The sequence below is a fragment of the Cyanistes caeruleus genome, chromosome 2, assembly GCF_971803275.1.
Source record: "Cyanistes caeruleus chromosome 2, bCyaCae1.hap1.1, whole genome shotgun sequence".
Lineage (NCBI taxonomy): Eukaryota > Metazoa > Chordata > Aves > Passeriformes > Paridae > Cyanistes > Cyanistes caeruleus.
The window spans coordinates 61,809,362-61,836,388 of NC_141702.1; the positions used below are offsets into that span (position 1 = coordinate 61,809,362).

The 27,027-nt window shown below is 42.0% G+C and overlaps 1 protein-coding gene across 9 annotated transcripts in view; it reads left to right on the forward strand.

Annotated features, from left to right (window-relative positions):
- Positions 1–27,027, forward strand: part of HIVEP2 (HIVEP zinc finger 2) — a 137,874-nt gene that overhangs the window by 69,311 nt on the left and 41,536 nt on the right. For 6 of the 9 annotated variants that reach the window (XM_086877343.1, XM_086877346.1, XM_086877344.1 and 3 more), the window contains one exon: positions 16,022–16,119. The exons of 2 other annotated variants lie outside the window; for them this stretch is intronic. The gene's annotated coding sequence lies outside the window, so the exon portion shown is untranslated. Of the gene's footprint in view, positions 1–14,952; positions 15,032–16,021; positions 16,120–27,027 lie in introns of those variants that run through there. One more of the 9 variants, XM_023923475.2, reaches the window with a different exon arrangement.

Sequence of the window (27,027 nt, forward strand, 5' to 3'; positions counted from 1 at the left end):
GTCTGTAGCACTTTAGGCACGTATTTTTGTTGGGAAAATAGACTTGTTTTATGTTACAGGCAAATAATTGATTTTAAGTCCCAGATATCATGTCACAATGACACACCAAATGAATGCTGTATTTTAAATCCACAGTTGTGGAAATTGCGTTTTCTCAGGTATCAAAACCAGCACAGGTGTTCTGTCACAGATGGAGAACTCGACCACCCTGGTCTGTCTTTATGGGTCGCCCTGACATCACTCAGAGGGGTATGTGTTAGGCGTTGGCAGAGTTGGGACAGGTGGATGCTTGGTGGCACACACCTTGCACACACAATGTGTGACTCCAGGCAGCTCAGCCAAAGACTCTCTCTGTAAGCATGAGGAGGCCACCAGCTTCTCCTGTGCTCCTGGACCTCCTCTGTGTTGGGAGCACAGGTGTGTCACATGTATCAGGTGAAGGGTGTTACTTAGAAATCAAAGTATATGGGCCAAGATTGCAGACCAGGCATATCAGAAGTAGCTTTTAAGTTCCTGCTGCTGGAATTTAGTGTGGTCTCAACAGCCTCCAGATGTTCTGTGTAAATGTTCAGGTAATCTTGGTGCTGATGTGCATTCTCAGCAATCCCTAATGGAGGTGGCATAAAGTTATGCAGGGATGTAGCACTCTTTGTGTGGGTGGAAGTTCTCTGGAATTATAGGGCACATCCTGAAGAAGAGTGGTATTAAATTCCAGCTATTTCATTAATCTGAGTATTGATCTTGTATGTGGGATTTTCTTTAGGTATCTCTTGGGAGAACAATATTAAATTTGAGAGAACAAATGTCACTATAAAGCAGGGAGTTGTGCAATGACATATTTTTAACTTCAAACCTCATAAATTAAATTCCTAACTAGACTTGGTACCAATATTTAAAATTCTCTTCAGTCCACACAGGCAAGGGGCAACCTCAATTCACAGGACTCTTCAGGAAGATGGAAAACTCCAAAATCAAGCTGAGAGTGTGTTTGAGAAAAAAATCTAGGTACATTGGGTCTGGAGAGAGCCCGACTGAGAGCTTTAGGTGCACATATATATCTGCAAGGCCTGGAATGAGCAGGGGAAGGTATTTTTATATGTTGCTGAAGAGAAATTGGGGGGAAATACTGTGGTTAAACTACAACAGGGAGTACTTTGCTCTAGGCTGTTCGATATTGGAAAGGGGTTACTACTATACAACATCTAGGTCAGTGGAGCAAACTGCCATGGGAGGGTGTGGAGTCAGTCACAGCTCGACTAGATAAGTGACTATTATAGGTGACCTAGGATGACCCCTTTAGAGGTGGCTTCCATCCCAAATATTTCTGTGATTTTTGTTCTCTTCAGATTCAACTCTTGTCACACTGACTTGTTCTTTCAGTTGGTATATCAATTATTACAGCCTTACTGACTGTAAGCCCTCTGCACTAAGAACAGCATGTAAGATAAAAATATGAGCAATATTGCTTTGCATTTATTGCAGATGTAAAATGCCAAATAATTATTACATAAATTCAATAGTGTGTTTGTGTTTAGGGATAATCTCTGGAAATTGGTATTAAAAATAAAAATATCTTATAAATATTTAGGCTATACTTAAAACATTTGGGTTTTTTCTTAGAATTATACTTTTTTTTCACAGGAATGTCTCCAAATTTTAAAGATAGGAAATTTATAGAATTTTAGAGAATAATCTCACACAGGAGGTGAGATACAATCTGTGTCCCCATGATCACATGAGCTACATCTCTCCTGCTACAAATGTCTGCTGTGGTGCAGGTTCCCAGGGGAGGGTTTAGAGGACCTACAGATCAGTAAGGTGCTGCATGCATGTGTTTGTATGTGTGTGCATACCCTTGAGTAATAGTGTGAGAGTCTTACTCAACAGTGACTGTAGTCAGTGGAATTTTTAATTGAAGACACGTTACCTTTATGCCAGGTTATGTTTTCTTTCATGACACTACATTGTTCAAAAGCAGGCTCTATTGTTAAGTAATTAAAATTGATGCATGGGCAAAGATTCACTTTCATCCACAGGAGCAACGTGATGTACAGCTAATCATGCCTGGCAGGGAAGAGCATTTCTCTTTGGTCTCAATCCAGGTTCCATTGACTTTTATGATATTTGGATCAAGTTTTCTAATCATGTTGTTGTGATGATCTGCAAACCCACTGAGGACCTCGTTGCTTATTGCCAGGACTAGCTTAATGAAATGGTATGAAAAGCAGTGGAACATAGGTGCCAAAACTTGCATCTTGCAGTTCAAGTTAAGAATTTTTTTTGACTTGTCAGAATGAAAGAAATGGAGTAGCCCCAGCAGAGTTATTTCTGACTCCTTTTACTTATCCTCTTTTAATCACAATTGAAACTGCTTTAGGGTTTATTAGTAAGCAATCCTTAGAGTAGTAGTGAGCAGTGCTTTACCTGTCCTAAGGTCATGCAAAGTTCATCAGGCTCTGCCTGGAGCCTCTTCCTGGGATCTCATTATTATGCTTGTCTCTCATGAAACAGTCCTGACAGAAAAAAATAGCTTCTTTTCTTTGAGTGCTGGCTGTTCTATCATATAAGTAGTTTATGGTGGTCACAAAGGTTCTAGAACAGTGCAGTAATGGTTTGGGACATAACTGACTAAATTTTAATATCTGTTGTAGCTGCCTGAATCAGAATTGATGGTATTAATCTCTGGAATGCTCAAGTCGGAATTTGAATAATTCTTTGGAGATGTAGAGTTCAGTAGGGATCTGTTTTGTCCTTTATTTCCTACCTTATCACTTTTCTTAACCATTCATTATATCTGAATTTCTGAGTGATCACTATGGTTTGTTGTGCCTTTTATTCGTCATGAGAAGCCTTTAGCTTGATTTCTTATGTTTCTTAATAGTAGCACTATGTTTTCCTGGTAGAAATATTTTTTTGGGCCTTATGTGTTAACTCTGTTATCCAAAAGCATTTTTAACTCCCCTGCACCTTTCTTATCTCTTTCCTAGGGCAGTTTTTCCTTGGTTGAATCTTCTACAGTCAGAGTGGCCTCTCACCATTTTGCTGGTTCTACTAATTTTTAAGTGGGAGCCCTAACATAAAATCAAACCTTGAGGGTTTAAGGGTACAAGTTTTAGTGAAATTGGCACCTTATACTCCTTAGTCTTTTGCTTGCAGCTGCACCAAAGCTCAGCTGAATGCAGCAGAGAAAGCAAAGGTAGTCTAAAAACCTGTTTTGCCATTTCTCTGTTTCCTGGAGCAACCAGGCCTTGAAGATACCATATGTTAATGTGAAACATCCTCAGAAACCAGGTTAAGCTAATCCCTGCCAGTCTCTTTAAGTCAGCCAGTCTCTTTCTGCCATTTAGTGTTATGGTATCTGTCCTGGCACCTAGCTTTTGGAGCACAGGCATCAAATTTAGTGGAGGATCTGCTCACCTGCACTATCATATGTGTTTCAAAGGTCAGTAATTTTTTTCTTAAAATATATTGCTTTTTAATGAGCTTTCTGGGCATTATTAAAAAGGCAATTTAGAGAGGGATTGGTTTAGTACACTATTTGGAGTCCGTACTTTATTCTTTCTTGTCTTGAATATCACAAAAGGATATTCAAAGGGGTACTTTGTCTACAACAACATTCATGATCTCTGAAAATTCAGGATAAAACCTGTGTGTCTGTTCTGAAGAAATGAGTCTTCTGTCTCGTACTACATCATAGTGGTTACCACATAGTACCCCACATAAATTTTTATTTAGTGCTTTTCGTTCAGTAGTGTGTCTGGTTACCTTATTTCTTCAGCTATTACTTTAGTGATGCAGCAAGTTTAACTTTCCATCTTGCCTTTTCTATAACTCTTTATCAGTGCTTCAGATCTCAGACAGTGGACAGGAATTGCAAGGGACTGCACAGGTTAAAGATGACCCTCTGCCCATGGGTCATCATTGCTTACAGGCTGGAGATTACTACCCCACCACCCTACCTTGTCAGAAGAGCTGTGGAAGTGCTCTGCTTCTTACTCCAGACAAAGCCATCTGGGTTGGCTTTGGTTGAAGGTCAGTGGAGGGCTCACACTGAATGAGGTAGAAATGTGAGCCTTCAGCCAGCATGGAACAAGTAGGGACAGAAGGACCTTCAGCTTCTATAGCTAGAGGAAGACGAGCTGTCACAGCCCTTAGCCAACAACATTTTCCTTTAAATGAGACGTGCCGGGATAGCTTGGACAGCTACAAGCTTTTATATCATGTTTTCCAACATGATGCTGATCATTCTTGAAACTCTTACAGAAAAGTGTACCAAAACCTGTCTTGTAACTGTCCTTGCAGGAGCTTTCCACTGGCCTCCAAAACCTAGCCTTTTATCTGAGGTTATTCTCCAGGCTGTTGATTACATTTTTCAGAGCTGCAGTGTGCTCGGTGATGATTGCGTCAGGACTATCAGTTGTTATTTCCAGGTCCTCAATTTTCTTTGCAACCTCCTGCTGTTTTAATCCCAAACCTTCAAGCTTCCTGTCTATGGAAACCATAGTAGCCTGGAGTAAGTCCAGCCTTCCAGAAATAGGTACTGTATGTTTTATAAAGAATTAGATAATACTGGGTGACCAACGACTGCAGTTGTAGACATTGTCTAACCAAAGGCAGGTAAGCAAGTAAGCCCTTTTAACAGGCTGAAAACCATGTATGAGCGTGCTGCCAGATCCTTTGCTGCTCCTAATTTCTTCAAAGGCATGTGAAAGTCACTTATGAGAATCACAGACGAGAGTCTTAAAATCTTAAATCGCTGAAATAATGGTGACCAGTAGGTCATACCATATAGAACACCTGGAAAATAACTTCACAAAGCTCTTGAAAGCTATCTAATAAAATTGTTTTTAAAATACATCTTAAATCAGTTTTCATCGTCTTGGTGAATTTGGTTGTTTTCTTGAACTGCCCACACAGTATCAGGCACTTGGTTTGGCATAATTTTCCCCCCATGTCTCAGTACATCATTGTCCTCCCTTCTCCATCCTGGGAGAAGGCTGTACCTGCAGCAGGCAGCAGCACCAAGCCCAGTGCCTGCTTCCCCCTCCCCGTGGCTCTGGGGAAGGGTGCTCAGCCCCAGCTCAGCCTCGCTGATGTGGGCAGGGCCAGCTGGGTGAGCCTTCCTCAGAATGGGGGTGGAGCAGGAGCTGGGGTCAGTCATGGGAGCGCTGGAAACTTCTGCTTGTGGAAATAACATAACCTTTCGGATAAGGACACGTGTGGTCAGACATTTTATCTCTGCATTTCTGCAAAAGTGCATGAGAAGGTAAGATTCCTAGTAAGGGCAGAAGCCAGTATTGAAGCCTTTACAAAGGACTTCTTACTCCAGTCAAATGAAGAACATGCCTGTTTTAAAGATCATTGCTGTCTCTGCTGTCTTGGCCCGAGGTGTAAAGAGGCACGATCCTTGACTTGATCTCTAACACGCACAAAAGCTCTCACTGTGGATACACTTAGAACAAACCTTCACTTTTACTGAAACACTTTCAGTGTGTTGGGTGAGGGAAGATGGACCTCAGGAAAAAGCTGTGCCAGCAAATAACATAATTTTGCTGGTACGATTGAAGTGCTGGGAACACTGTCAGTACAGTGTGCTCAGACAGCTGCACCAGCAGAGCTATCCTATTCTGGATACAGCCTTGTCTTCTGTTCCAGTTTGTCATGCATGATTTATCTTTCTGTCACCTCTTCAGAACCCTAGGCACCTCTCGGCATAAAAAGAAATTAGAACACAATACAGATGAGTCTGCTCTGTATTGGAGTCTTGACCTTTAATATATCAGGTTTTCATATTGCAGCTTTTCCAGCAAATAGGCTGTCCTACAAGAACAGAGGTGCTTTAGGGATCTGCAGAGGTCCTACCTTCGCCATACTTCAGTTTTATTTGCTTTCACCTACCAGCTCTCAAGCTGCCTGAAATGCCTGAGAAGAGATAAGGTTTTCAGATTGCCTGCGAGGTCATAAGCATGAACTCCAGCAGTCCAGCAAGGCAAAAAATTATCATTAAAAATCAGAGAAAACAGCCTGGCAACCTGAGTATTAGAAGGATTGCTTAATGTTTCATCCTGTTTTACCAGTTTAATTTTTATCAGCCTTTGGGGTTTATGTTTTCCCCTTGGTGCTCTCATTACATTTTCCTTCCCTTATTAAAGAAAGTGTTTGCTTCTTCCTCTGTGTCTGCATTCCTCTCGAACAGACTGGTGCATTTCTCCAATAGCAGCTTTGCTGTCAGACCCCTTAGATCAATAAACCATCATAGTTAGTTGTTGAGTATACCAGATCTGAATTTTAAAGATTCACAGTCACACTTAAAATACCTGATGTAAATTTTAAAAGGCATCTGAAGAATTTCTGTACATTGCAGTCATAAAGCTTTGCCAGTTACCTTTTGACACTGTTTGATTGGGTTTTGGTCTCATGTTTTTCTCTGCAACTATTCATGGTGTTGGTGTTCGGTTTTTTTTCCTCCAAGAGACAGACAACTCTGTCTTTAGAGAAACAAAACAACTGTGTCAACAGATGGGAGAGAAAATACTGTGTCTGAAATAGTGCTAGGAATAAACCATGTTAAAAATAGGTAGTCTTGCCACAACTGTTTCTTTGGCCAATGTGGAAATCCTTCTTTCCCATACTTGCATGTTATCAAAACTATACTAAAATCCTACTAGAAAAGCTGCCAAATAAACCTACAAAAACATTACTGCAACAATAACTACCCTTTTCCTGCCTAATTTTAACAGTCATGCTAGTAAAAGAGAAAGACTAAGGAAGTTGTGCTACCATGGGAGAGATCTGAACAGTGCCAGGGACTGACCCCTGGCCAGCAGCAACTAAAACACAGCTCTTTCACTTGTGGCTATAGATTTTATTGATGTGACCTTCCTCTCCCCTCCCAACACTACTAGCACAACACCAGAGGTTTGTCAGAATTTTACCCTTTCTTAGAAGTGTTTCTGCATTCCTAGGCTTGGAGAAAAATAATTTTCCCGTCCCACAAAATATCTGGGGAAAACCCAGAGCAGTTCTGCTAACAAGTTGGGGCTTTTTAATAAGAAAACTCTTTTCCTCTCCAAAACTGGAAAGCAAACTGAACTACCCTTAGCTGTGACTATTACCAGCAGAATTACAGCTGCAGTTTAGACTTTGCATTTCTGCTTTCCATCTGTTGTCTCACTTATTTTTGCTTATTTTATTTTAAGTTTGTCTCCTTGCTTTCAATTGCCTCTTCTGCGTCTCAATTTATCCAGTTTTGGGGGCTGACCAACCAGTTCAGTATTATCACTGTCCTAATGGCTGTAAAGAGGTCAGAGAAGCCCTTCACTGAATGAGTTTTTTTCCATAATGCCTCCGTGTTTTCTTTGGTCCATTTTTGTTTGTGCTTGGTGCTCCATGTTGTGTCATCTGGGAAGAGAGAAGATGTTTGCCTAATGTGTATTTTTCTGGAGTTGTTTAATTTCTGAAAACATTTATGCATTTGGCAGCACCTTTGGGGCAGGGACAGATTGCAATCTCAAACACAGAACAAGTCAGTGCATTGACAGCAGCTGGAGGAGCGGAAGAACAGGTAGAGCCTGGCCCTCAGCGCTCCCTTCCCCACATTCCTCACAGCTTTTTTCTACGGGGACTAGCTTGGGAGCTTGGCAGAAAGCAGCCTCAGGCAGCAGAGCATAATTTAGGGCAGCCCCATGGTATTTGTAATTGATTCTGATATCTGCAAAGGTAGATAAGGCTCCTTCATCTGGGGAGAAGGGCAGAGGCAGGCAAATGGTGCAGCCTGCTGCTGGGCATAAATTCCCCATGACTGGTTCCAGCCCTTTGCAACAGGCTTTTCCTTTCCCACTTGTCTGCAGTCGAGGAATGCTCCTGGGGATCTGTGCTTGGCTGGAAGTTGTCTCTGTTAGATTAATGTTGCTTGAAAAGACAGAAGGAAATTTAAAGGAAAAGAATGGGTTTCAGATGATGTTAGAGGCTGCCCTGTTACTTCAGTCCATCAAGGGAAGAGCCACATTCCTTAGCAAAGTAGTGTGTTTTTTATCCCCACTCTTGCCACATGAGGAAAATGTAAATGAACAGTCAAATGGCCCATTATTTTTCACTCTTCTTCCAGTAGATAAGAAAAGCTCTCAATTCTCTCTGTGAAAAGGCTCAGTGAGGCTCATCAGCAATATCAGAATATCCTATGGTAGCTTCTTACCTCGTATTTTTTGTGTGGGCTCCTGCCTCTGTGGTCCCTGCAATCCATGAGTAGTATGTATATGTCTGTATATATATGTCCACTCCAAGGATATGTCCCATGGCCTTTTTAAAATTTGTTTTTACTTAACCAGGCTATGGATGACTTAAGAAGACTAGTACTTTACATGGATGAGTGACAGTTTGATTAACAGCTGAATTCTACAATTCTACCTTCTTCCAACCTGATGGGCTCCAAAGGAAACCAAGGGAAGTTTTGTGCAACATCCTCACTCTGTGAAAAAACAATATTCAAAAAGATGCACATTACCTATTCACTTTTGACTTGAGCACATGCTTTGCTTTGCTGAATTGACTTTACTGATTAGAGATGGAATTAAGCATATGCTTAAATGACTTGTTTAGCTGTGAATGAGGTTGTGTAATTTCTCCTCCAGAGCTTTCTTCCCAAATCAGTGATAGTAGGCTCAGGCCACAGTGACAGAGGGGTGATGCAGTTGTAATGAGCAGGATCAGCCAATTAAGACTTACGCCCTTTGTATTGTAAAATGATATTTTGCTTCTTCATTGCTGCCAGTTTCAAATTATGGTTGTGAATTGTGGTAAAGTGAATATGGTTTTATGGGGAAAGTATAGCAAAATATTTTGCTTCAACTGTAGAAATACATAGCTAAAAGCTCTTGTGTGGCTGTGTCCAAGCTAACTGCTGTTACACTGCTTTGTTTTTCAGATTCTTTCATTCTTGTGTTGGACACAAAAATCATTAGAAAACATTCACTGGCAGAATTTAATAGCATATATTTAGAACATGAAATAAAGAAGCCAGACATTGGTGATGCACCATAATCTTTTAGTAATTTGTTTAACTCCACTCCTCCACACATGCAAGAGAATAAAATAGAAGTTATTAAAATAAAATTGATTTAAAAAAATAAAAACCTTCACATTTGTGATTATGTAGGGTTTTTTTCCTTTAAAACACCACCTATTTTTCTTTTTCTGAGAGTCAATGGTGATCGCAAAATGTGAAAAATTGCAAACAAAACTAAGGAGAAGTTCAAGTTAGCTGTGGAGCCAAAAGTGTGATTCAGTAGCTGAAAATATCCCTGCGCTTCATGCATCAAACTCAAACACTGTGCTTTGGCAACGCCCCCTGGATTAGAAGCGGAGTTTGAGGTCATTCCTCCTCCAGCCTGCCATGTATGGATAGGGCCCACGCTCATGACAAATTACTGGCTTACTGAGCACACCCCAAGAGTGGTGCAGAGGGATCTTGCCTCACTGAGGAGGACCAAAGACTTCACTGCTGCCTTTCTCTCGGTAGTCCTAAGACCTGGAGGACCAGAGTGGAGGGACTGGGAGAGAGGACACTTTAAAAAGTCCCTCTCTAGATGTGGCAATAACAAGGGATAGTGAGGTAGTTTCCTTGTAAAGGGATCCCATGATGTCCAGCAGAAGTGCTATAAAAGTGTGTGCTCAGAGATGGTTTGGTGGCGTGGTCAGATTTTCAAGACAAATGATCAGATGCCAGTGATGGTGTTACGCTGGGGCTGCCAACCTGAAACAGCAGTTATGTAATCCTGTGCTGTACAAGTTGTCTCTGCAACTGTCCAAGACTGATCCCAGCTTATCTGGTCTAAATTCAGACTACCTTGAGTGCAGTCTATACTTTCAATTAACACCAGACTCATTGAGCTCTTAGTTTTATTTTATAGGGAACCTTGTCTTAGATTTTGCAGGTAACAAAACTCTGTAAACAGACCCTAGGTCCTTAGATTGTTTTCCCTGCTGACAAAACTATTGCTCACAGACATCCCACATCCCTCCTGATATCCTGCATGGCTGACCAGTTGCCAGCTTCTCAGAGACAAGTTAGCTTTCACCTATTGCTGAGATTGTTCAGCACTATGGCCATTACTCTGCCATGGGCTTGATGTTGCAATGGTCTTTCCATGGAGACGGTTTTGACAGCTCAGGTGATTGCCATGGTCTAGTGGGATACCTGCCATGTTGCAGCCTACCTGCTTAGTGGCCTTTATGACCACTTAGTGCCTCTGCCTCAGTTTCTTCATTGTGCACCCGGCTGCATTGGTTTCCCCAAAGTTTTCCCAAACCCACTGGGTTTTTTTGGGTGTCATAGCAGGGTAGTCATTCAAAGAGAGAATGGAAGCCAAGGCCACTCAGTGTGGGAGGTTCCTCATGCTGATTTTGCCAAAGTCTGTTTTGCCAAAGAGCGTGTTTGGATCCCATGGAGCAGGAGCTTTACCTAGAATCCTATCTTGGTCTTGGCTGAGATCTGATGTTTTCATTTTCCTGGCCTACTCTCGGAGGATCGCCAGATGTACTCCCATCTTCCTGCCAGCTGCCTGCACAAACAGCCCTCTTGGCAGCAGCAGGCTGGGCAAATGGGCTGAGCAATGTGTGTTTGAGGACACCGTGTCAATTGTCAGCTTGACCATTGTCTAAAAGCATCAAGCCTGGTTGGTGAGGGTGCTCGTCTCAGCTGGCAGTGTCTAAACTGTTATTTGCTGTGAGGTTATGGACCTATACTTAGGGGGATGTGTTCTTGCTAATTTAGCTCCTGGCTGAAGTGAAAAAAAGTAACCCAAAATCATAGTTTCAGTGGTGGCAGCAAAATAAGCTCCTGTGCAGACTGGGCTCTGAAGACAGAGGAGATAACATAAGGAGGCTCCCAAGAAGAAGTTAGGTTCTTGGTTTTAATAAAGTGAATTACCTATGTGTAAAGTAAACAAAGTTCATAGATGTTCCATTTAGTAAAATTTTGTTTGAATTGCAGAGCCTGAGAAACAAAAAAACCAGCTCCACTAACATACATGCATTAGTAAATATGTCTATTTTTTATTTATATAATTTGTATAAATATGCATATATGGCTATATACATATATTTATGTGGATAAACACATACGTATGCATATAAATTTATGCATGTACAAATTTGAACTAACTGAAATTTTACAAGGATTTCTTGGTGCTCTTTGCATTGAGATCTGCAACATGGTGTTAGCAGGATACCAAAATGAAGAAAAGCTGTCTATAAAACAAATTGAAATGGGCTATCATACTCCTACTGAGAAAATTGAGGAAAACAAAAGAAGCATATATACTGAAAAATAAATCAGGCTTCAAATCTCTTCCTGTTTTAATAATGAAGACAAAAATGTTTACAGCATAGAGACATTTGAATCAAAAATAAATTATATGCCTTTTACCTTGGAAGTAGCTCAAGATTTGATCCATTAATTTTATCAAACTTGTTGTAGAAAACCGTATTTCTGCAGTATCAGGAGCTGCCAGAATGACCTGGAACTAAGAGGGCAAAGGTAGAGTTGCTTTAAGTATTTCAATTCATCTATTCAAAGATGATTTGTGGGAACACATTAAGAACACCAGTAAACTAATGGGAATAATTTTCTTCCACTTTTTCCAAATTCAATTGCATATGGTATGATTGCATTTGATCAAGGCATGAACATCATTTCACAGATGATTGTCTTCTGGCATTGATCATACAAAGTCAATTTAAAGTATGACATTGCTTTTACCTTCCTTGTGTCAGGAGACTTTTTTGCTTCTAGTCTTAGCTGGCGTAGCTATCAAATTGTGTGTATAATAAATCGTTTTGTTTAGAGAGCGATAACTATAAAGTATTGCTCATTTGGAGCAAAAGTGCTGCGATTGAGATTGATGCCTGGAACTTAATGCATCATAGCTGCAATCAAACAAATTTTAGACTTCTTATTTCTCCCATTACAGATGATAATTCACAGAGTCCTATGGACCTTCTGTGTTTGAAAAGGAGAAAAGGAGCAAAAAGAAAAATGAGAAAATGAAAAAAATTAAAATATTAAAAAATCCACTCTGGCTTCACCCTCTCTACATATTACAGTACAGAAGTTTTTATGATCAATTCATTGCATTAAGTCAGAAAATATCTATAAATAGAGAACTCATGCAAGATGGTTTAGAGTGGGAGATTTACATATAGCCCCACTGTTTTGAGTGACCACATGTGAATTCAAGTGTTTTGTTGATGCACTGCAGAAGTGTGCACATTTTTCTACCTGTATTGCCTGGCTCTTTTTTAGTACAAATTATTCTGTATAATCCTGGAGCCTGGCTGCAGCTTCATGGTACCTTACAGACCTGGTCAGTGTGAGGCTTTAGATAAATTCCCAAACCATGGTAGGTTACAGTCTGTGCTGGAATGCTGTCTTTTGCAATACAGTTAAGGAGTGACACAGGCATGGCTTTATTTGCCCTTTGTACTCTTGAAGCAATATCACCTGTTTACTGTACTATTTCAGAATCTTTGAACAATTAACAGTAAAATATTATCCAGTTGCTTTCCGAAAATGTTAGTTTCTGATTAAAATACACATGAGATTTCTGACTTTTTTTGCTTTGGAAGGTGCACAGGAATCTATATCCTTGTATACCCCCTACCCTCAACAGACCTTACTGTGTCAGTTTAACAAATACATAGGAAGTAACATAAAGCAAAGATTCTGTTGTTGATACATGGTATTGATTCATTCTTATGGTCAGATGATGCAGATGTCTCTGTTACATTTTTGTTTCACCACTGAAGGTGTAGTTTTACAGCTAGAAAATGATTAAAGAGATTGCCAAGGCTGCTAGCAGTCTTTCAAAAGCAGATGGTGTAAGAGTCATTATCAGAGCGCTTCGGCCTGTGTTTCCAGGTCCCATGTAAAAGGCTATTCCCAGAGCGTTTGAGAGGCAAAGTTCAAATTGGAAAAGCTCTTCCAAACAGTGAGACATGCTGTGATTTTCATACTCTCATTTCCCTTCTGATGAGCTTGTCTATTCATAGTCCCAGTGGCTGGCAAACAACTGCAGGAGATTAAGAGAGTCATGACCAGGTATGACCAAATAGAATCACAGAATCATTTAGGTTGGAAGTCCAGCTGTTAACCCAGCACTGCCAAGTTCATGACTAAGCCTCATCCCCAAGTGCCACATCTGCATGCCTTTTAAATACCTCCAGGGATGGTGACTCAACCACTGCCCTGGGCAGCCTGTTCCAAGGCTTTACAACTCTTTCCACAAAGAAGTTTTTTCCTAATATCCAATCTAAACCTCCTCTGATGCAACTTGAGGTCATTTCCTTTTGTCCAATCATTTGTTAGTTATAAAAAGAGACCTATCAATTTATAAACACTAGAAAATGCTCAGCAGTGGTGCTTACATTGCTGTCTGTCTTTGGTGGGCAGGCATTGGAGGCACATTAATTTTCTTCTGACGCAAAAGAACAAAGGATCGCTCAAATTTTTATTAATGCAGTGATAAAAACAAATTAAAAGTTCCTGGTTTTACTATGCAAACAATAACTCTGGGAGCTTTAATTAGGCAGCAAAGCCCTATTTGGTGACACATGTGTTGTCTGGGCTTGGTAGAGACAGAAACAGAAAGCAGGTTTGCTGTTCCTTCAGACCATGTCCTGTTTGCTAGAGCCAGTGCTGCTGAGAGATGCTAGGTTAGTAAGGAGATGCGCTTCTACTGGCAGGACAAAACCCTGCTGTCCTTAACCAGATCTGGGTTTGGATAATATTTTGCCTCCTTGTAAGTAATGATTAAGTTTCTTAAATACTCAGAAACTGATCCAGCCTGCACTGAATGCATCAGATGCTAGAGTATTCTTTGAGGAACCATGCTGAAGACAGTGAGATAACCACAGCAAGAGGAAAGACATTGGATCCCATCAGTTTTGAGCTAAAATAAGTTAAGGCAAAATGGAATATAGTGTTCCTTATGGATTTCCATTTAAACCCTCTCTGTGAAGTCAGAGCAGCAGGAGTGTAGTTTTGTTCCATAAATGACATCGCTTATGGCTTTATTCTCTTTTCATGGAAGTCTTCTCTTCTTCTGCCAGGGTGCCATAGAGAGGATTGAGTGTAAATGAGATTAAAACCCCTTGTATTTAGGTTGCAGATAGGATAAACAAGTTCATGATGCATATTAATTAAAAATAACTTTGTGCAAGCGTAGCTAGCATCACTAAAAACAGTTCAGCCTGTGGAAGTAGAGGGGGATCTGCTTTAGGGCTGGAAGGTGTCCATGCCACACCAGGGGGAGGATGCTGCAGTCCAGAGTACGCCATGGTCCTTCTGAAGGATGAGAGAATAAGGACTCGTGACTTCTTTATTGCTTTGCTTTGCTTTTTTGGCCTGTTTTTCAGGTCAGTTGTAAGAGTAGCGATTGTAATGCTGGCCCTGCTAAATACAGAGTTCTGCCCTTGAGTAGAGCTGTGCCAAGGTTTCACCAACAGATTAAAACCATATTGGGCCGTGTCTGTTCAAAGGTTCAGAGGTGATTCCTGGCTTTACACCCAGACAGTTTCCTAGAAAGCTGTAGATTGGTGTGATAAAGTGCCAGGGGCTGCAGCCAGAGCATGTGTTATTTCATATACTCAGATGCCTGTATAGGCTGCTGTTGACATTGCTGGTCAATAACACATTATCATTGCTATTTGTTTTTGTTGCTGGTAGCAAACATTGCAGGGAAAAGCAGCATAAGTGTATCTGTTTTGCTTCCAGCCAGTTCCAGGCCTGCTTTACCTTTCAGCTTTTGGCAGCCTGTTTCCACTGGCTCACATCTGTGCTCTGGTAGCTGTGGAACACCATGTGTTGCCCACCTCACAGAGGACAGGCTTTCCTGATGCTGGAAGCAGAGGGAAGTTTGCTTTGGCTTCAGGGTATGGTATGGTCAGGCCACAGGCACAAACCTGCAAGTTGGGCGTGATAAGTTTGACATTTTCCTCTCCGAGTCCTTTGACATGCTCCTCTACCATGACTTGTGTAAGCCCTTGAGGAGCACATACCTTCTTCTGATCACCTGAGATGGTAACCAGCCAGGGCCCAGTGACACAGCCAGGGCAAAAGAGCAGGAGAAGGGGTGACATGAGCTGCACTTCTTGCTGGAACCCTGTGCAGCCCTGTAGTGCTGCCCTGTGCAGAAGCACATCCACCTGGGATGCTCACACTTGTTGCGACCCATCACATCACCTGGGATCTCACATGAGGGTATTCAGGGATGCAGGGAAGCCTGAAAGAAAGTGCCCTGAGCAAAATGCATGTGATTGTCTGTATATTCACAGGAAGTGCTTTCTTTCTGGTCTTTCCCAGAGTGTCATCACATGTAAGGAGAAATGTAAGGATTATGACTGTTTTTCATAGTGTATGCTAATAACTTACTTTCTAGAACATACTAGCATCATATGGAAAAGGGAATTCCTAGAGGTGACCTCACTTTTCTAGCACAGTGCTAAACAGGAAAGAAGCAGGATGAAAGACAGTCACATTGCTCTGGTTCAAGAACAGGAAAGTATTTGCATTTAATTAAAAATTATGTTCTCTTAAGTTAGGATTTGGGCATGATGTTTTCAAAATTAGACAGAAATTAGGCAGAACACTTGGAATGACAAGGCCTAAATGTAAAGGTACTCCAAAGACACTTCATGCTTTGTGTTATATACCCTGCTTTTTGTATATATTATGTTTGAAAAGACGTCATTTTATGCAGCTACTGGCCCTGTATATCTGTTGTTTTCACTTTGCCATGCATTAGCTGATGTGTATTCTAGCCCACAGCAAGCTGGAAGCCACAGGAGAGCTGCTGATTTCTGGTGCCACATTGCTCTGAAGGTAGCAAGAAGGACTGTGACAATCCTTGAAGTTCTTACATGTATTGATGTAGCCAACACCACAATGTCAGTTAGTTATAAAATCAAACAGCAGGCTGAATTGACCACAGTCATTAAAAATCTTTAACATTTGTTTTCCAAATAGGTGGAAGAGAGAGTCAACAGCCATATTTGCTGGAGCAGTGAACCAAATTGCTTTGACTGGAACCATTACTCGCTTGCACCTTTGATGGCAGCAGCCAGGTAGGAGAGCGAAGGAAGGGTGGTTTTGTGTGAGCTGGGGGAGCGGGTCTGAGAGCACAGTTTTTCCCTCTCAAAGGGCTTCATGTGGAAGTCACTCACATTTAAATCCTGATTACGTGTTCTTTTGTTACAGCTGAAGTCAGCTTTTGACGAAATTAGAGACATTTCTCTTTTGGGGCAGGTTTTTGTGAATTTGGAAGTGATGTCTTTGCTTTGTCCACAGAATTGGTTTTCTGTTTTCCCTTCTCTTACTCAATTCTTTTATCAAGTATCCAGAGACTCTACTTCTTTAACTAAACAATAAGAAAAGTATGCTTGTGAAAATACAAGATATGGGTAGGGGGGGGGAGGCTGTGAGGATTTTATATCTGATATGTCTGGGGATTTTTATTTACTTTGTCCTAAAATATAAGTTGGTGATTTCTGCTTGACAATCTTGCCATTTCAAGTGCACAGTGCTTTTCAAGGTTTAATTTTTCCTCTGGATCTTGAACACTTGGGCATGAAGAAACTGCAGTTATGAAAGTGCTGATGTTGTTTTATGCAATAACACCCAACGTAGTTTAGAGTTGGTGGATCCCAAACAGAGGTCTTACTGTGACATCAGATAGTTCAGAAGACAATTTATCTTGTCAAGAAAAGGTCAATTTTCAGCTACTGATTGCAGTGCCATGTTTATTTGGGTTGGTAGTTCCAAGTCGGTCAGTTTTCATGTTCACAGTCTCAAAAACTGTGCCTGTGTACACACAGTTACTTTTGTTACTTTTCTTGCTATAGGAGACCTGAAGCACCGAGAAGCTCCTCTTCTCTCATCTTCTTTGTACAGGCACATCCTTGATTGTCAAAGAATTGTTAGCCCTTGGAATTTAATAAATTTAATAAGACATACTTGAGAGAGTGAAAGGTTAAGGAAAGTTTGATCTCTCCCATTGATTTTATTTATTTTTTTTTTAATTATCCAGTATTTTTTTTCAGCCATAGAACCTAGGTGTCTAAGGAAGACCCTGGAGATTCTCATGTGATATCATGAGCACAGGAGAAGATGTTCAAAGAAAGCACAAAACATATTTTGAGATAACCCCGCCTGATTTTTCAGAATTATGTAAATAATGTTGGACCTATGTTCCATTCTATATATGAACTCAGTGAAAGAAGGGGTTAAATTGAGAAAGGCAATCCCTTGAACCTTTGCTCAGCCCTGGAACTGATCCCACATATTCTGCATCCAGGATGGTGCTGTATGGGATATCTGTTCTTATGGGTCCCTCTCAAGCTCCCTGCAATGGGAGCTGTGGGTATCTGCGTTGCTCTCTTTCCCCTCTGCAGTCTCTGAGAGCAGCCGAGATGTTTCTGTGCAGCCTGGGATCAAAGCTGGGTGGGCGAGAGGGTGTGAGCTGATGGCTGTCAGCAGGGCTGTTACCCCTGCCAGAGGTCCTGTGGAATTTCTGTTTAAAGTTCAGCAGGAAAATAAGCTGTCCTCATGCACCCCTGAGCTCTGTTGCCAGTTTGGAAAGCATTAACAGCGTGTGAAATTTATAAGGAGGAGTAATGGAACACTGCTGCAGCATGGAAACCTGGCCATGTCCTGACTCACCAGGCAGGATTTAAGTGGAAAATTGAGAACTTTGGTACACAAGGGTATGGTGGCTGTCCTCTGAAATGGGTTTTTTTCATACATTTTTCAGGTTTTGTTAGCATGTAACTTAATGGCACTTGTGTGCATTGGGCCCTCATTGCTGTGGCTCTTGTACACTGGGAGCTCTCCCCCATAATGCGTCAGCCAAGTAATAGCACGCTTCACTTTTTGTTTGGAACAATTGAATTTTGGAATAGATGCTCTCAATTAACATAGCTCAAACCAGTGTTATTGTAACTATGATGATATGTGCCACTACCTCCTGTGCTAAGGATATTAAGGCAAGCACTTAATACTGGTAGGGTAGGAAGAATGCTGTGTGAGCTAATAAAAGGCTCCCATTAAGAAATGGAACCCACAGGTGAATTTACAGGTGAAAGCTTGCATGAAGTCTGATTCCACCACTAGGCACAGGGTGGTAGGGAGGCACATTTTCTCCAAGGACCAGAGCATGCAATGCTGCCAAACCAGCAGTGCCAGGCATCCTTCAGGGAATGCTTTCCTTTCCTGCTGCAGCTGAGCAAGATTGCAAGCTGTGGTGTGGAGGACTAGCTGCTTTATTTTGGCTGAGAATCCTTTGAAGATACTGGTCCTGATTCTCTACTGCCTGAAACCTTTTGCTATTTATACCTGGGTAAAGTGAATGCCGAGCGAGCATAAAATACCACTACGCTAGTGCTACAGGAGCTGTTATCCACTTTGCCCAAATATAAATGACTATGCATAGGGTGAAGCAAGTTCAAGGTCTCTCTTTTTGTTGTGACATTGCCCCTGGATCCTGCTGCTCATTGCTGACAGTGTGAATAGAAGGAGGCTGAATCTTCCTGTAGGTCTGAGCTTAAGATGTGCAAGCTCGGGCAAGTGAGGGCACTCGCTTCTGGTCCCGCTTGTAGCCAGAGGGAGGCAAAACACGTTTCTTCTTTCACGGAGGCGGCCGAGCGGGGTGGCTGGACAGCAGATCCATTGGGCAGCTCCCTGACAGCCTGTGCCGGGAGGGGGATGAGGTCCAGAGGAGGCAGAAGAGGGCTCTGCGCTCTCCAGCCTCGCAGCTCCGGGCACGAAAGGCCGGGCGGGATGTGGAAGGAAAAGCCCGAGCGCAGCTGCCGCTGCCGGCGCTCGTCCCCTCGGGCAGCTGCGAGTGGCACCCTTCTGTTCGCCTTCTGCTTATTTCAGAGCCTCCCCACCCCCAAAAAACCGAAACCAACGCCCAGAGCCGTAAAAATCAGCGCTCGTTTAATGAAATCTAACAACTTCACTTCCCCCCACACACACACACACACGGTGTGCGCGGCCCGTGCGGCCGCAGCGCATCCCGCCTATTGGAAGGGCACGGTCCTTGAAATGCTCTGGCACCGCCAGCTGCTGCTCTCCAGCTGCAGCGGAGACAGATAAGGATATCGTGAAGGAGAAATTTGGCGTATTATAAAACCGAATCCTTAAAAAACCTGCGTACTTTTGGCAGGATTTCATGTCTTGTAAATAGAACCCATATATATTCATGGGTATTTTAAGCAGAATATAGTGTACTGCAATTTCTGCCATCTAAGCGGATATCTTGGTAGAGGAATTTTAAAAACAGAGCTTTTTTTTTGTTGTTGTTTGGTTTTGGTTTTGTTTTTTTCCCTGTAGCCAGCACTGTGCCAATTAAATACCAAGGCCAGCATTCCGTGTCAGGCATCCTGGCCCAGGGGCTCCCAGGTGTCCACATACCTGCCCAAGGCAGTGCAGGAGTTCAGGAGATGACCTGGCACATCTGATGTCCTGGTGAGGGCATCAGTGGCTGGCTCTCCCTGAGCTGAGATGTGTGGGGATGGTGTGCTGCAATGGACACTGCTGTGAGAAAGGTACTTTTAAAAAGCAAGACATGGAAATGGTCTTGAAATACAGGCAGCTGGAAAGATTCTTTATAAATAAACCCAGATAGACCTCTATATGTTTAATTTCTTTATAATGCTGCAAGTACCCTACTTTTTGCTGCAGATAGGGGGTCATACCAGCATGAAGACTTGAACCACTGAATCCCCCACTTGATGACATTCGTTTTATTTAACTTCCAAGACATGTATATACTTATTTGCATCTATATTTCCCTCTGTCTAAAAATATCTTAAGATAGGTTCGAGGCTTACAGCTTCAGTTACAGCATGGAGGGAACAATTGCTATTTTAAATCTGCCAATGGCATATATGTAGAATTATTGTTACATACCATGCCATAGTAACCCTAAATAATTTCAAAATATGAGCAGGGCACTATACTACAATGTCTGTCTTTAAAAGTAATCCTATGCACCTTGCTGTGTTCTAGACAAAATTTGAAGAATTTATATTTTTGAAAAATTACACTCCAGCGCCCCATGCAAATCCGTGTGAATGGAGTCTCTTGCTCACTGTCACTTCACTGAAAAGTTCTGAGACTGCAAAGTTTCAGCCAGTTGGGAAGCTCAGATCCACATTAGCAGTTACCTCCAGATGGCTGCACTTTCATTTGGTACTAAGCCTTCTAGCATCTCAGCGTTTGCATGTTTGGGATGGTGATGTGTACTGTTCCACTTGTTTTTGCCAGAAAATGTACAGGGCATTGTATGTTAAGTTTTGACACTTGGTGTAGCTCAAAGAAGAGGTGAGAAAGAGAGTGTGGGGAGAGAGAAGGGACAAGGAAAAGAGTAGGACAGGAAAAGAAAGGAATAAGAAAATGTAGCAAGGGAAGTTTTTGTCAGTGTGATGATTTCAGCCTGACTGGCAAATAGAATCTGACTGCAAGTTGTGAATTTCATTGAATTTGATCCAAGAAAGACACAGCTGAGCAATCTGCAGGAAGCAATCTTTTCCTAGAAGTATGCAGCTCCAAACTGTACAAATTCTTCCACTGGTCATAAAATGTCTGTCTGCCACTGAACCTGTGCAATCAGATACTTTTGAAGAGAAAGTGTTGTACTGAAAGAGTCAACTGAAGAATAACAAAAATATCACTAAATGTAGAGTTCTTAAAGAAAAAAAACCTATATAATTTGAAGTTGGCCAATGAAGCCTTAGTGATAAGGATAGTTAATCATTCTGGTGCAGCTGTTTCCTGACATTTCTGCAAAATGTTGTGGAAAAATTAATGAAGGTTTGTTCAGTAATGGTTTCAAGCTTGGCTAGTGGAAAATATGACAGTATTTCCATCGTCAATTAAGAGCAAGCAAGGCCCTTTTTTTCCGTAGGGGAAGTGGTATGCAGTTTGTAGTGCACAGGAAACTGTAGACTTGAGAGCAGCTGTGTGATAGTAACAGGTATGCAGAGAATATGGAGAAGGGCCCAGGCCCTCTTCTCTTATCACATGTGCTTCAGTGTAGTACAAGTAGCTCTGTTATATACTGGAAATGCGGGATGCTTACGCTATCTACCATGTGGGGGTATTCCTTCGAGTGTCTGGCTCTGAAAATAAATGCCCTTCTTGTCACTTCAGTAGCAAAGCCTGCATTAATAAGGCTTTCATTGCAGTTTTATTGCTGTGACGTCAGAAAAGATGAGTTCTTTCAGGTGGAGAGACACAGGATTTTTTTTTGCCTATCTCTGAAATTCTAGTTACTTACACTTCTCCCTCGGGGTGTCTGCTTGTCGTAGCGGTGCAGCATGCCCTGGTGAGCACATCTGGTTGCTGCTGTGCTGCCTGGGTGCAGAGCAGCAGTGGGGCTAGGGGGGAACTCGCTGGCCTCGTGTGCAGTAGGGGCATGGGCTGTGTGTGCCAACTCAGTGTCATGTGTGTGTGTGTGGTGTTGCAGATGGCCAAGGAAGCATGGCCAGCGGGTGCATTCTTGTTGCAGATCAGCATAGCTGAAGGTCACCGTAGCAGCTGAGCAGTGGCCTTTGTCCACTCCTTCACCCTGCAGCCTGCAGCCCCTGGCAGGCAGCCAGCTGCCTAAAGCCTCCTCCAATGGCACCTTGGGGCTGTGGCTTCTGCCAAAGCTCCGCTGTGCTTGAGCTTCTCCAGCCCAGCTTGGTTTGGGGTATGCTGGATTCTCTCTGTGCTTGAATAGGCTGTATGGGGCAGAAGGCTGTCGAGAAAGAGACAGTTTCACTCTTTGGAATAAATTGTGAAGACCAGTCCCATACAGCCAGTAGAATTTTCTTTTTTGCTCAAAAGGTTCTAAGTTTTATTTTGTGTTAAAAATGCATTAGTATGAAATGTCCAGGTCTGGTAAAGAAACAGTGTAAATCAGTGCTCAGTACCTTTCTGGCCTGTGAGGTTTTGTACAAGCCTGCCACCTTGTTTCTTCCTCTGACTTTCTGAGATACTTTGAGCCCTACCATAAACATGATTTCTAGCCTGTTTTCACAGTATGATGATCCATGCTAAAGTGGTGGATAAAAGATGCATTATAATGAATGGTTTATGCTTTCCTAATATCACTCTGTAAAGGCAACACTTACTCAATGCTCCTGCAAATTTGGAAGACCCTTAGCAAGCTTGCTAAAATGTTTGTCTTGCTCTCTGTAATGGTAGCTGTAGAGTGTGTAGTTCTTATTGACAGGTTTAAGCCAGCGTAAAACAGTTAATAATGACAGACTTGTATCCATGATTTGTGACTATTCACATAAGCACATAAAAGTCAGCAAAGAGTGAACCAAGTTCTCTCTGCCTGATGCTTCTCACAGGCCACTATGAGAAGTTTCATTATCTTAAATGAAATGAATCTTAAATGAATCATTATCTTAAATGAATCTTCCAACCTGCAATCCCTAGTGCAGGTAAACCTGTTGCTGGAGTCAGTGACAGCTTTACCAGTATAAGAGTTACCAGAACATTAGAGACAGCTCATGTAAGAGCCTCTAGTTAGTCTTGATTTGGGACATTAAGAGATTAATTCTGCAAGCACCCCATCTGTAACCAGGTGCATGCTGCCACTGCAGTCAGTATGCCCTCATGCCCTCAGTGAGGTTGCTTGTGTGCTGCAGGGTGTGCTCAGGAGTAAGGGAAAGACGAGGGCTTTGCTTTTGCAGTTTATCTGATGTGGGAAATCTGAGGGTGCTGGGTCAAACATGAGCTGCTTTTAAACGTCTCAGCATGAGGGCTGTGCCTACAGCTGCTTAGGAATTTCCCATAAAAACAATTTGTCAATTGAAAGCAGAATTTCCACAAGAACAAATTTTCCACTGGAAAATTTCCATATTGCTATTTTTATTTTTTTGTTTTCCCATGGAAACCTCTGAATTAAATACTTCCCTTTAAGTCACTTTACTCCATGAAGAAGACCTTTGTTTGGCTGATCTGAGCTAAAATGGTTTCACTTGCCATTAAGTTGCATCTGCCTGTTACGTCTCTCATCTCATTATGAACAGCAGTACAAAAAAAAAAATGCTTAAGAAGTTCCTGTGGGGAGATCACCTTGACAGTCTTCGTGTCCCACGCTGGGTTGTAGTCACTTGTGTGAAAAGTCTACTCACTACTGAAAAAGCAATGTGAAAAGGAAACAAATTCTAAAATCGAGTCCCCAAACCCTGGGAAACCAGAAGAACTTTTTTCATTTGTGAGCTTATATCTTTGCTGTTTAAGCTCAGTTTCCCAAAATGTTGAGTATACTATACTGGTTATTTAAAATGTCTGTGCGGGTTGTAGAACTCTTGGACTCCATTTGAGATTAATGGGGAATAAAAAGTATGTTTAAGTGATTGTAAAATTGACTAAGATCACACTGTCAAGATGAAGGACTTCCACTTGTCTTAATTTCTGCCCTGACAGCCTCTACCGAGGGCAGCTGGGTGAGGGCTGAGACATTGTTGGAGGTGACTGGGCACCTGGTGCTGAGCATGTGGGAAGGGAGGAGAATACTGAACACCAGGGTGTTCATCGTATGACACAGTGACCTCTTATGGATGAACGTTAAAAAAGAATGTGCGCCACTTTCGCTTTTTAAACTAATGGTTTGAATAGCACCAATATTTGTAGTAGGTGCTGGATTCTCCTTATGGTTCTGTGCCTCTATGAACCATTTTCTTTGTCTTGCTATCTCTCATCCATTCTTCATTCTGTTCTCATTGACACACGGAGCAAGTTCTACTCACAGCACTAAAGCTTTGGTTATATTGCATGGTGACCAGCTGGCAGTTTTGGTGATCGTGACTGGTGGCATGCACAGAGTACCAGCCCCTGTTGTCCCTGAGGGAAATGTCCCCCAGGAGGAAATGGGCTGTACCAGAAAGCGTGACAGCTGCTGCACCAGAGGAAGCTTGCTATCTACGTGAGCCTGAAGGCAGGAGCAGATTTTTTCATCTGGTGCACACAGGAAGCAGCATGGCCATGTCTGACTTTCCTTCAGGCAGCCTCCCCAGTGCTTCTCAGAAAGGCATGGGAGTTGTGGTTAAATATCACAGTCTAACCTTTTACCTGCTCAAAGACTGAACAGGTAACTTTAAGTAACTTTAAGCCAGGAGCTCCGTTTCAGGTATAGAGATGAAGGGTATAAGGATGAAGGGCAGCTGACTCTCAATCAAATCTTCCAAATATTTTAAGTCACTTTGACTTAAAATCCTGGGCTACCTATGCCTACAGAAAAGCATGGTGCCAGCACACATCTAGAGCATCTTCCTCTGTCCCTTTTTCTGCCCCTCTCATAGGATTCTCTTGAGTTCCCCTTTCCTCTTTCTCTGTCACTGGTTTGTTTTGACCCTCATACTTTTTGCTGGGTAGCCTGAATTAGATTTCTGAATGCTGGGTGTTGGATCTGAACCTTCTTCCTTCTGGGAGGGGGATAGGACTGACAGCTTATGGAGAACTTGTTTGACTGTGAAACCAGGAAGAGTTTTTGAGAGTTACCTTAGTCATTTATCCTTCCAGCATCCCCATTCTTACCAGATGGTGCTGGGAACCCTTTTGCTTCCCCACTGCTTAGCTGCCCCAGTGGTGCTGAAAACAAAGATGACAGATCTGAACAGAAAGAAGAAGGGACACATAAGGACTGGTCATTAATTCTTTATTTAAATATGTCAACAGTTGCCTTTAGGCGATACCAACATAATTTGCTGGCATTCAAGGAAACACCAATTAGGCCTTCTGTGCTAACAGCGAAGACTTAATTGTAGCGAAAATCCGAACACAGTTTCAAAGAACACAATGTATCTCCACCATTTCCACCTCTGTGTTGTTCTTTGAGAAACACAATAAAGTCCACCTCACTTGTAGTCTCAAATATTAAAATGGAAGGTTTTCATCAGGTATAATTAAAACTGGAGTTTTCATTCACCTGTTAGAATTTGAAGACTAACTGAAGGAATGGTCACAGCAATTATTCACAGTGTTTGGCAAGGAAGAAAAACCACAATTGGCAAAACCTACATTTGTGACAATCAGTTGTATTTCACAATTCACTTTGCATTGCAAAGGCCTTGGTTCTAAATATAAGATAGGCAGAAATTGTTCTGTTTAGTGTGTCCTAAAATTATCCAGCACAGAAATAGTTTAAGGAAGTGTAAAAATGAATTCTTAATTTCTCAAAAGGCAGCTTAAAGGGGAAGGCATGCTGATGTGGAAGTATTGAATAAATGCCATCTCGGTAACAATTTTACCAAATGTAGGGAAGAGTCATACACGTCATGTCCTTGTTGTAAGATTCATGGAGAAAATACTCCCACTCAGATAGAAATTCACTGTAAACAGCTCTCTTGCTGTTAGAGTTGATGTACTTTTGAAGATGCAGCGGCTCTTAGAAGGAAAAGAGCGTGTTGTGCAATAATGTGACCTTACGTTGCATAGACACTTCCAGTTTTGGAATGTGAAATGTCTGAAACTGGGAGTGGGCGGACAAGAGGTGGAGCCAGTCAGGAGCCTGGGTGGCTGCGTTTCTGAGAAACTCTCTTCTCCTGGTGAGTACTGCTATTCGCCAAGCGCACGGCTAGAGCCCTGAATAGTGCTAAGTTGAACCACTAAACAAGATCAAGTTTCAAATGGACATGGAGCTATAGGGTGATATTTTGGAAGTTAATTGTATAAAACCTCATTGAAAACAAGGCTGAATTCTTTCAGACCTGAAACCACAGCCTCCCAAAATGCGTCAGAGACTCTTGATGCTGCAGCGAGGTCAGCTTCCCTCCCCCCCCACCTGTGAGTCAGGACAATTCTATTATAAGAAGCTTTTATTGGAGGCTCTCGATAGAGAGGTAGACAACATGCAGATGGTGAGGACACAATGGGACAGAGTTTGGATCCTGTGCCTGCATAAGTGGTCACCAACAGGCAGCCAACAGGTCAGAAGAGTATTTTTTCTGGAGAACAGTAGGATACTAAGGAAAGAATAGTATTTGAGCAAGAGGTAGGTTCAACTGATTTCACCTTCTGTCTAATTAAAACTTGGATTCAGAGTCCCCTCAAGCTGGCATTGTATTGATTTCTCAAGGGGGACAAAGGCTAAGTCTCTCGTGGGCTTAATACTTGTCTGCAATTCCTTCCTTATCTACTTTTGCTGAAAATCACAGAAAAATAATTTTAGAGCAGCTCAGTTCACTGTAGAGAGAAAAAGAAAACCAAGGAGGAAACAGAATGTATTCGACAGGTGGGAATTTCAGAGGTGTTATCTTGATTTTCAGTCAAGGCAGACACTTTTCAAAATAGAAACTTCCTGTGGGGTAGTCATCCTCTTACTCTTTCCTTTTCTATAAATTCAGACCTGCTTGTGGGTGGATCAACACTACTGGGACTTAAAAATATCTGTGAGCAATGCTGCCCCGTTTATATTAGCGTGCCTATAACATTTTCCCTGTTGTTTGTTATTGCTGTCATTACCTGGACTGCTCTAGGAGAGTGTTAGCATAGATGAAATTCCCGCAACAAACAGTATTTGAACAACTTGGAGCTGTGGTTTTAGATGTGCTCGTCTTTTAATGCTGGCAGATGCTCTGTACTTCCTGGACTCACTCCTACTGGAGAAGAAGTACCTTACAGCAGTCTGTGATTAAAAGGATACCTCTAGAAATAATTTACTCTATGAGGACTTTTATTATTTCTATGTGAGGTTTCTAGCAGCAGGTAAGAGATCCTGGAAACCCGCTGTAGTTATTTAATTCATGACCTGTCAGAAAATAAGGTTTTAGTTTCCACTCCTGATGAGCACCTTGAGTGAAAAGCAGAGCAAGCAAAGGGCTGACCTGCCTGAGCCCTCAGCACAATAGGTAGTTCTGTATTTGAGTGATTTTCCCAAGAGCACCCCATGTGGAGTTTTCCACTTTATTGAAGGCTTGTGTTGTACTGGTTTTATCCACTTTTCATTTCACTGGTGGAATATTTCTACTAACTTT